We start from the raw sequence: 9765 nt of genomic DNA on the forward strand, positions 1-9765 counted from the left end.
CGTTTACCATCATCAAACAAATATTGCTGGAACATGTCACACAGTCTCATTGAAGGGCAAATCTGGTGTAAACTGATTCAAAGCCTTGTTGTTCGAGCTCACCAGGCACTGTCCAAAAGACAAAGAACAATAAAATGTGTCATAACCTAGACAAGTTATGGACAAGAAAGTAAAGCTGACTCAATATGGCAAAAAAGCCTTCAGTATCTTCTTTCCATTAAAGGGTTTCCCCAGGTTTGACCACCCCAAATAAGACTTTAAGACCTTTTTAAGACCACTTACATGAAAATTAAGACCTACATCACACCCATTATGCGGTTGTAAAACACCAGATCAAATCCATAATGACAATTAAAACAACACTTCCCCATGATGTGCTGTCCTCTCCTTTCAACTGATTATGTTGAATCATTGCTGCCGGTGCGAAAACCCAAAGTATTGTTTGCGCATATTCCAATAAATTAGACTAGTGTAGTTGTCACGATACCAAAATTATTGTTTCGATACCGATACCACATCAAGAATAGCGATTTCGATACTTCTTCGATAATTCTTAAACATTTTATTTGATTTGGGGGCCCAGACCACCTTGACATCATCAGTAATGTTGAATATAGTGTCATCATTCACACCAGTGGGCATCCTAGATTCTGCTTGACTCTTTCCACACACATGGAAAATTATGGCTTATTTCATATGTTTCTATTTCATACCCTCAAATTCATATAAAGTGTACAGTTAATGTATAGTATTTTTTAATCTGCATAATTACTATTAATCTGCTTAATTGCTAAACATATTTAGTCATTTGAATACTTAACCTTTATTTTTAAGTGATGCATTGAACAGTTCAATGGCCCTGGGGATGAATGACTTCCTCAGTATGTCTGTTGTGCAAGGCAGTGAGCGAAGTCTCCAGCTGATCAGGCTCTTCTGCTTAACAATAGTGCTGTGGAGTGGGTGACACTCATTGTCCAAGATGTTGATCAGTTTGTTCAGGGTCCTTTTGTCAGATAGTGAAGTGCATGATGCACTCCAGTTCAGCTACCACTACAGAGCCAGCTTTCCTTACCAGCCTGTCAAGTCGCCCAGCATCCTTCTTCTTTGTGCTTCCTCCCCAGCATACCACAGCATAGAAGAGGACGCTGGCAACAGCAGACTGGTAGAACATCCTGAGGAGCTTGCTGCAGACATTGAAGGAGCGCAGCCTCCAAGTACAGCCTGCTCTGCCCTTACATGTAGAGTGCGTCAATGTTGGCTGACCAGTCCAGTTTATTGTCCAAGTGGAGAACCAGGTACTTGTAGGTGCTCACCACCTCGACATTGACCCCATCAATGGAGACCGGTAGCAGAGAGGGCTTAGACCTGCAAGGAAATCCAATAAAATAATAAAATAATAAATAAAATAATAAAATCAAGTTTGCAAGACTTCCCAAAATCTAATCTAATAAAATAATAAATAAAAGAATAAAATCAAGTTTGCAAGACTTCCCATTTCCTCATCATAGTAATGAATCAGAACATTTGAGATATTGTTCATATTTCCATTTGTTGCCTCATCCGCATTTAATGAAAACGTGGTAATTTTGAGTTTTACAGACAACTCAGATTTCCAATGAGCAGCAATACTGTGTGTGCTCATGCAGGAGGTCTGCGCATTTGATAACGATCTGGAGAGGGCGCTTTTGTCTTCAGCATCAGATTGTATAAGGTTGACAAGAGATTGCGATATGGTGAGGGACAGGTCGTGTTGCGCTATGAAAGAACATGTGTAGCCTACTTTCTGAGCGCAAAAACGGTCAGCCATAGATAAACGTAGTTTGTAGTTCTCCCCCGTTTCCAACAGCCGCCCATCTCCATTTATTTTTTAACTTATGACACCTGTGCCTTCCTTTAGCAACAACGCATCCATGACAGCTAGTGGCCTTGCCAAATAGACGACACAAAATCATGGCGCTAATATCGCGGGTTCTGGTTGGCCTACTGGTCATGGTTTTGTGCTATAAATTAATAATATTTTATAGCAAAGTTTAAAGTTGACTACTTTAATTGCATGGTTATTTTTTGTCAACATACACTCACAACCTACTGTCATTAAATGTGAAGGCCTAAGCAAAATAGGCTACAAGGCTGTCTGTGCGTCACAAACACGACTGACCCCCTTACTCAACAGTTCGCGATGATGACAGTATTATTATTTTATGTTAACACACTCAGTCAAAACCTTCCGCAAAACCTACCGCAAATTGTGAAAAACATTGTTGTACATGTCATAACAGACGGGATAATAAATTGCATAGGCTACGGTTTATATTGCGTCACTTTACACATATTATTAGTTGCATTGATTAAAAACTGTAACAATAATAGGATACATCGGGTGGCATAGCAGGCCGTCTGTTCAAGTCATAGCGACACCCAAATTGAATGACCTCCCCTGACAAGAGTTTGTAAGAAATTGTCTACATTGATGCAGGGAAAGAACACAGTCTCCAAATTCGCACATAGAGCTCACAATGTATCATATCCAAAAAAGTTAAACGGGTTGGCCAACCTCATCAGCTGTCTCGATTGTGTCACTATAATCCAACTTTTAGACCGTTAGTCCTCCAGACGTGTTCTTTTTTTAAGCAAATGCCCCAGGCCAATGAGACAAGCGTGTAGCTACAATATAAACAAAGCGAAACTCATGGCTGACGTATCTTCTTGAGCGGTCACTGATTGAGACACTATTAGGTCTTTAAACATTTACCATCACACACATTAATTCATCGGACTTAATATTTGTAGTTGCCTTAAAAAAAGGAAAAGAAAAGGTGATATACCCCCCCTCCTATTTTTTTCTCATCGGATCTGCATCGATCTCAAATATGACATTTCTAAAATCAAATTGACGGAAATCCGTCCTACGACGGAGAACTTTAATCCTTGGTGTGTGTGTGTTTGTGTGTAGTTTGTGTGTAGCGTGTGTGTGTGTGTGTGTTTGTGTGTAGTGTGTGTGTGTGTGTGCGTGTGTGTGTGTGTGTAGTGTGTGTGTGAGTGTGTAGTATGTGTAGTGTGTGTGTGTAGTGTGTGTGTGTGTGTGTGTGTGCCTCAGGAGCCCAGAGCAGGCCCAAGAACAGGCCCTCAGACTGCGCAGTTAAACAGCACGGTGCTCCTGCTGAACAGACACATACACACACACACACACACACACACACACTCACACACACACACTCACACTCACACACACACTCACACACACACAGACACACACACACACACACACACACACACACACACACAAACACACACACTCACACACACACTCTTACACACACACACACACACACACACTCACACACACAAACACACACACTCACACACACACTCATACACACACACACGGTGCTCCAGGTACAGCCTTGAGTGTGTCTGAGTTGTGTGTCCACGCTGCGCAGCATACACTAGATGTGCACGGAGAGAGGGAGGGTCTGAAAACACGCCGTTGGACACGGGTGGGGCCGATTTCCCCTCTGTGCACAACATCCTCTGTGTGCGTGTGTGTGTAGTGGGAAATGACCTGTGTGTGTGTGTGTGTGTAGTGTGCAGTGGGAAATGACCTGTGTGTGTGTGTGTGTGTGTGTGTGTGCAGTGGGAAATGACCTGTGTGTGTGTGTGTGTGTGTGTAGTGTGCAGTGGGAAATTACCTGTGTGTGTGTGTGTGTGTGTGTGTGTGTGTGTGTGTGTAGTGTGCAGTAGGAAATTACCTGTGTGTGTGTGTGTGTGTGTGTAGTGTGCAGTGGGAAATGACCTGTGTGTGTGTAGTGTGCAGTGTTGGGCAAGTTACTTCAAAATCGTAATGCATTATGCATTACTTATTACTGTCATTTCAAAGTAAGTTGTTACATTATAATATTACTGTCTCTGAATTGTAAGGTATTACACTACTATTGCATTACTTTTAAGTTACTTTCACCAAAATATCTAGAAATATGGATTTGCCATTCTAAATGCAGTTTATTACGCTCAATGCAGCTCATTGCTCTTCCAATGGATGGAGATGTGGTATAGCATAATGACTGAGCTAGGCTTAAGTCTAACAACAGTAGAATGCAATAGGCGCAGTGCTCATGATGTAATACAAGGAACAATCATAGTCAGAATTTTATTAAAAACCGACAAAAGGTAAAAGTCTGGTAAATTGTGATACTGTAATAAATACTGTAACCTAGGCCTGCTCATTAAAATCAATAGAGAGCCTACTATATTGTAAATCAAAGCTTAATAAAGACATGTCAAGATGGTGGCTTTTCGGTGCCCTAAGTGAGTGGCTTTGAGTGAGTGACATTTAAATGATAACTCAAACACCTAAAGTAAACTAAAAGGTCTATTATTTACAGACCATTAGTGTGTGTTTTTAAACATTAATTTCTGAAGAAATGCTGTTTTCTTATAAATGGTGCACTGTCACTTTAAGAGCATTGATCTTTACGTTCTCATAATGCCCTTTTGCCAGCTCTTGTTTACAAGCCTTGTTTGTTGAGTTACATTGATAGCACAATATTAACAATAATATGCACAATGTTAAGTTGTTTTAAGCAGCCTTCATTGCTTTGGAAAGTATGCAATGACATGTTGCTTCACATTTCGTTTTGCAAATAAAAGTGAATTATGAGCAAATTATTGAAGACCCACCAATTCCACTACGTGGTGGAGATTGAGAGAACCCAAAAAGTATCAAACTTGCATGTACCATGGTGCATTCTGACACTGTAAACGTTATTGATGAAGAGTGAAACGCAGTTTGCAGTAAAACTACTATTCATTGGTTACATGTGGGTGCCCCTCTGTCCTTTGGTGCCCTTCATAGTGTCGTGATGCGGCGTGGTGGGGCCCGGTGGCACTGCCAGGCTACACAAGCTTTTTTCTGCATTTCTATCCCTTTATTCTCTTTAATTCCAGTTCACAGCTCAAAGCTGACATGCACTAGAACAGCATAGTTTGTGTTTTATCAAGAATCAAAAAGATTAGCGTGGCACCACTTTAGATGTTTCATTAAATGACTTGTGCTATTTCATGAGGCATAGTGAGATCTTTCGTTTAAAAGACACAAAGTGCACTAACTATTATGTTCTTCATATCCTTGTCTCTGACAAGCTGAAAATAATGAGCGTGGGCTTATGTCCATCCCAAAATAGAGTCCGACTTGAGTCTGCTGCAGCCAAAGTCATCTTCAACCAGTATCAGGAGATAACGTTCTACTATTTTGCTCGGATTTTTTCTCCTCTGTTGTTCTCGCCGTGGTGTTTGTGAATATGTATCAAAACAAAACACCGCTTAATGTTTGGTTAAAATGCATTGTAACGCGCATTACTGAAGTTTGTACCAAGTAAAATACTACCCAATTTTTTTGTAATGCCTTACATTACCGCGTTACCGCAAACAGCAATATATTACAGTAATTACATTACTTTTGTAACACATTACTCCCAACACTGGTAGTGTGTGTGTGAGTGTGTAGTGTGCAGTTGGAAATGACCTGTGTGTGTGTGTGTGTGTGTGTGTAGTGTGCAGTGGGAAATGACCTGTGTGTGTGTGTGTGTAGTGTGTAGTGTGCAGTGGGAAATGACCTGTGTGTGTGTGTGTAGTGTGCAGTGGGAAATGACCTGTGTGTGTGTGTGTGTGTGTAGTGTGCAGTAGGAAATGACCTGTGTGTGAGTGTGTGTGTGTGTGTGTAGTGGGAAATGACACCTGTGTGTGTGTGTGTGTGTGTGTGTAGTGTGCAGTGGGAAATGACCTGTGTGTGTGTGTGTGTAGTGTGTAGTGTGCAGTGGGAAATGACCTGTGTGTGTGTGTGTGTAGTGTGCAGTGGGAAATGACCTGTGTGTGTGTGTGTGTGTGTAGTGTGCAGTAGGAAATGACCTGTGTGTGAGTGTGTGTGTGTGTGTAGTGGGAAATGACACCTGTGTGTGTGTGTGTGTGTGTGTAGTGTGCAGTGGGAAATGACCTGTGTGTGTGTAGTGTGCAGTGGGAAATGACCTGTGTGTGTGTGTGTGTGTAGTGTGCAGTGGGAAATGACCTGTGTGTGTGTGTGTGTGTGTGTGTAGTGTGCAGTGGGAAATGACCTGTTTGTGTGTGTGTGTGTAGTGTGCAGTGGGAAATGACCTGTGTGTGTGTGTGTGTAGTGTGCAGTGGGAAATGACCTGTGTGTGTAGTGTGCAGTGGGAAATGACCTGTGTGTGTGTGTGTGTGTGTGTGTGTGCAGTGGGAAATGACCTGTGTGTGTGTGTGTGTGTAGTGTGTGTGTAGTGTGCAGTGGGAAATGACCTGTGTGTGTGTGTGTGTGTGTGTAGTGTGTGTAGTGTGCAGTGGGAAATGACCTGTGTGTGTGTGTGTGTGTGTGTGTGTGTGTGTGTGTGTGTGTGTGTGGTGGGAAATGAGCAGGAGCATTAGGAGCCCACAGGAGCTGAAATGAGCAGGAGCTTTAGGAGCCCACAGGAGCTGAAATGAGCAGGAGCATTAGGAGCCCACAGGAGCTGAAATGAGAAATGAGCAGGAGCTTTAGGAGCCCACAGGAGCTGAAATGAGCAGGAGCTTTAGGAGCCCACAGGAGCTGAAATGAGCAGGAGCTTTAGGAGCCCACAGGAGCTGCTGTGAGGTGCTGTTTGCAAAGTCACGTTGATTTAGTAAGCGGCAATCCACACTTCAGTATTGTTAGTGTGGAGGTGACTCTCTGTAGATCTGAGACATTTCCTAATCTTTTTCTTTCTCTCTTTCTGTGTGTGTGTGAATGGGTGTATATTTGTATTTGTGTGTGGCTATGTGTGTATGAGAGAGAGACACATACAGAGGGAGAGAGAGTGTGTGTGTGTGTGTGAATGGGTGTATATTTGTATTTGTGTGTGGCTGAGAGAGAGGGACAGAGAGAGGGAGAGAGAGAGAGAGAGAAACAGACAGAGAGAGAGCGAGAGAGAGTGTGTGTGTGTGTTCCAGCTCTATAGGACCTGACCTGGACCACAGCTGCACTCTGGACACTGAGATCAAAGTACGAGCAATCAGTCTAGGCTATATGTGTGTGTGTGTGTGTGAATGAGAGAGAGGGAGAGAGAGAGAGAGAAAGACAGAAAGAGAGTGAGAGACAGAGAGAGAGAGTTAGTGATCTCCTTGTACTCAACACATCAATTATTGGCCAGAGTTTATGTAGTGAATTCAAAAGTGTTTGCCAGTGTCAACATAAGACCAGTTCTCTGTTATAGCCTGGTTTAGGTGTACATTTTTAACATGCTCTCATAAGGAACTGACCATGCCAATTGTGTGACTGTTTCCTGATGTCTTCTTTACTATTATAGTTGCCTTTACCTATAATAATAATAGGTTGTATAGCCTACCTTATATTGTAAGTAGGCTATATTACCTATAATAATAATAGGTTATATAGCCTACCTTATATTGTAAGTAGGCTATACAACCTATAATAATAATAGGTTATATAGCCTACCTTATATTGTAAGTAGGCTATACAACCTATAATAATAATAGGTTGTATAGCCTACCTTATATTGTAAGTAGGCTATACAATAGTCATTCACACATTCAAATTGGCACAAGTCACACACGTTTGTTCATGCTTCTATTAGCCTATTTAAATTTCACATAATTCTGACTTACCAAGTAATTACCAATAAACCAATTGTAGGCTACAATAGGCTATTAACCAACCTAACAACTCTGAGTAACGCGCCCTTCTTAGAATTCATGCCTAACTGTGTCAGGGGGAGTTCTTCCGAAAGCTCGCTCGCTCATTCCCCGTAGCGAACAGTCGGGGTGCTGTAGCCACGGGTTCCATATTGAAGTCCGTAATCTGCTTACGAGTCTCGCGCGCTCGTTCGGGTGGGTCATCTCAGGCCACGTCGCGCAGCCGTCCAGCTCGGTCTGGCCGCTCGCAGGTAGAGCTTCACTCTCACCGCTCCCGATGAGAAGGATTACTGTCGTTGTTGTGTTGGCCAGAACTGGTTCCCAGCCCCTGAGGTGAGTCGTTTGTGTGTCATTGTGTGTGTGAGTAGGCTAGCTTATGTATGTAAATGCGTGTAGCTTCTTTTCGCGGTTCAGCGTTGGGAGACAATTCCGGGATGGATGTACAGAAATGCAAATGACCCAGACACATCTGCGTTTCTGAGATCCCGTTTGCTACAGACGCCTGAGACCCGCACTTGATGATTGACGAGTTGTTTTGATGTAGTCAAAGTTTACGGTACGTTTGATATCCGTTTCATATCATGGTTGCAGCGAACGGAACTGACACGCTATTAGATAGCCTATGAGCTGTGGGGTTCGGTTGTGTACAGAAATGTTCACGGCGACCAAGAATTTGCGCTTACAAATGCGTATGTAGTTGTATTTAACATATTGTTCTATGACTTACTAAGTTCACTTATGTTTTTGGTCCAAATGTTATTTTAACCTGGTGTCGATGTGTCTTATTTTTGTTTTATTTTAACGCGGCCAGCCATGAACGCGTTAAAATCATTGGGTAGGCTACTTCACAGTCCGTGTTGATGATTGCATGGACAGTTCAGAATTCTTGACTTGTCTTGGTCTGACTACATTTCTAAAACGAAATGAAACTTCTGAAGCCACGCTTGTTGGCCCAGTTTTGTTTCTTCAACATAGGCAACACCTCACGAATAGTGTGGTTGTGTAAGGAAATATAGTCATGGCCATGCTTTCTGAAAATATACCCTACATGTTATGCCATCTTCCACTCACGTTGGCTTATGATTGTGCTATTATAATCAACATGTTAGCCTAGGCCTATCTCTAGTTGACTAATGGCCTAATTCATTTCTCTAGCCTCCTAGCTTGTCTGAAACAGCAATGATTTTTAGGACGGCGTGTAGCCTACATGCTTTAGCTTTTGCTGCTTGATATGGACGTAGAGCCATTACGTAGTCAACTTTACTTTTTCAACGTGCACGGGGTAGACGTTTGGTTGCTTTTTAAATGGTTGCTCATTCTGTCTACCTTAGGACGCGAAAATAGGCTATTCGCTTTCTTCTTCAAATGGCGAATTAACAAGTGGCAAAGGGAAACAATACGACACTGTTCACTCGGAGCTATAAACTGGAACACTGGAGCACCACTGTTTTTCGCTGGTCTGCATGGTCGCGCAGAACTGAGTGGGAATAAATGTGACATTAATGTCCCTCCTAGCTTGCCATAGATCAGGGATTTCGTTACATGCGATCAGAATCCTGGGCGATCACAGATTCTGCCTAGCTGCCGACGAGGGTATTCCAGGTCAAACGACCGACTTTGCAGCGGCGCCCTGCAAGAGCTGAAGTTAATTCGCAAGATGGTGAGGCTGTCAACAGCTGCCTTGACGATGTAAGTTCATCAATCCAGTCGATGGCAGTTAAACGGCCAATTAATCTCCATGTATGTAGGCTATCTGTTGCTGCGTTATTACGGTGTTGTTTGTGTACAATATTAGTTAATCTGCTCGTCTCCGAATGAATTCCCCCGATGACAAGCAAACTTACGATCCAAACATTATTAGTCAGTCGATAGCCTAATATCGTTCTGCGCAGGATTGGCGAAGGCCTAAATGTCGCCATGTCTCCCTTTATTATGCCATTGAAGTGTAACATACTTAATGCCATAGCCTGGTAGCCTACTTCAGATTAGCATAAGAACTTTGACGTTGACCACTGATATTGTGGGCGAGTCTAATGGAATGAGATGTTGTGGGCTATTTTTCTGCATGGTCAGCGTGGGATATTCACT

At 42.6% G+C, this 9765-nt stretch overlaps 1 long non-coding RNA gene across 1 annotated transcript in view; it reads left to right on the plus strand.

Moving 5' to 3' along the window:
* Positions 1-7800: 7800 nt before the first annotated feature.
* Positions 7801-9765, plus strand: part of LOC125284796 — a 160630-nt gene continuing 158665 nt past the window's right edge. The window contains exon 1 of the long non-coding RNA XR_007191937.1: positions 7801-8010. This is a non-coding gene — a long non-coding RNA (uncharacterized LOC125284796). The remainder of the gene's footprint in view (positions 8011-9765) is intronic.

The sequence above is a fragment of the Alosa alosa genome, chromosome 20, assembly GCF_017589495.1.
Source record: "Alosa alosa isolate M-15738 ecotype Scorff River chromosome 20, AALO_Geno_1.1, whole genome shotgun sequence".
NCBI classification, from domain to species: Eukaryota; Metazoa; Chordata; class Actinopteri; order Clupeiformes; family Clupeidae; genus Alosa; species Alosa alosa.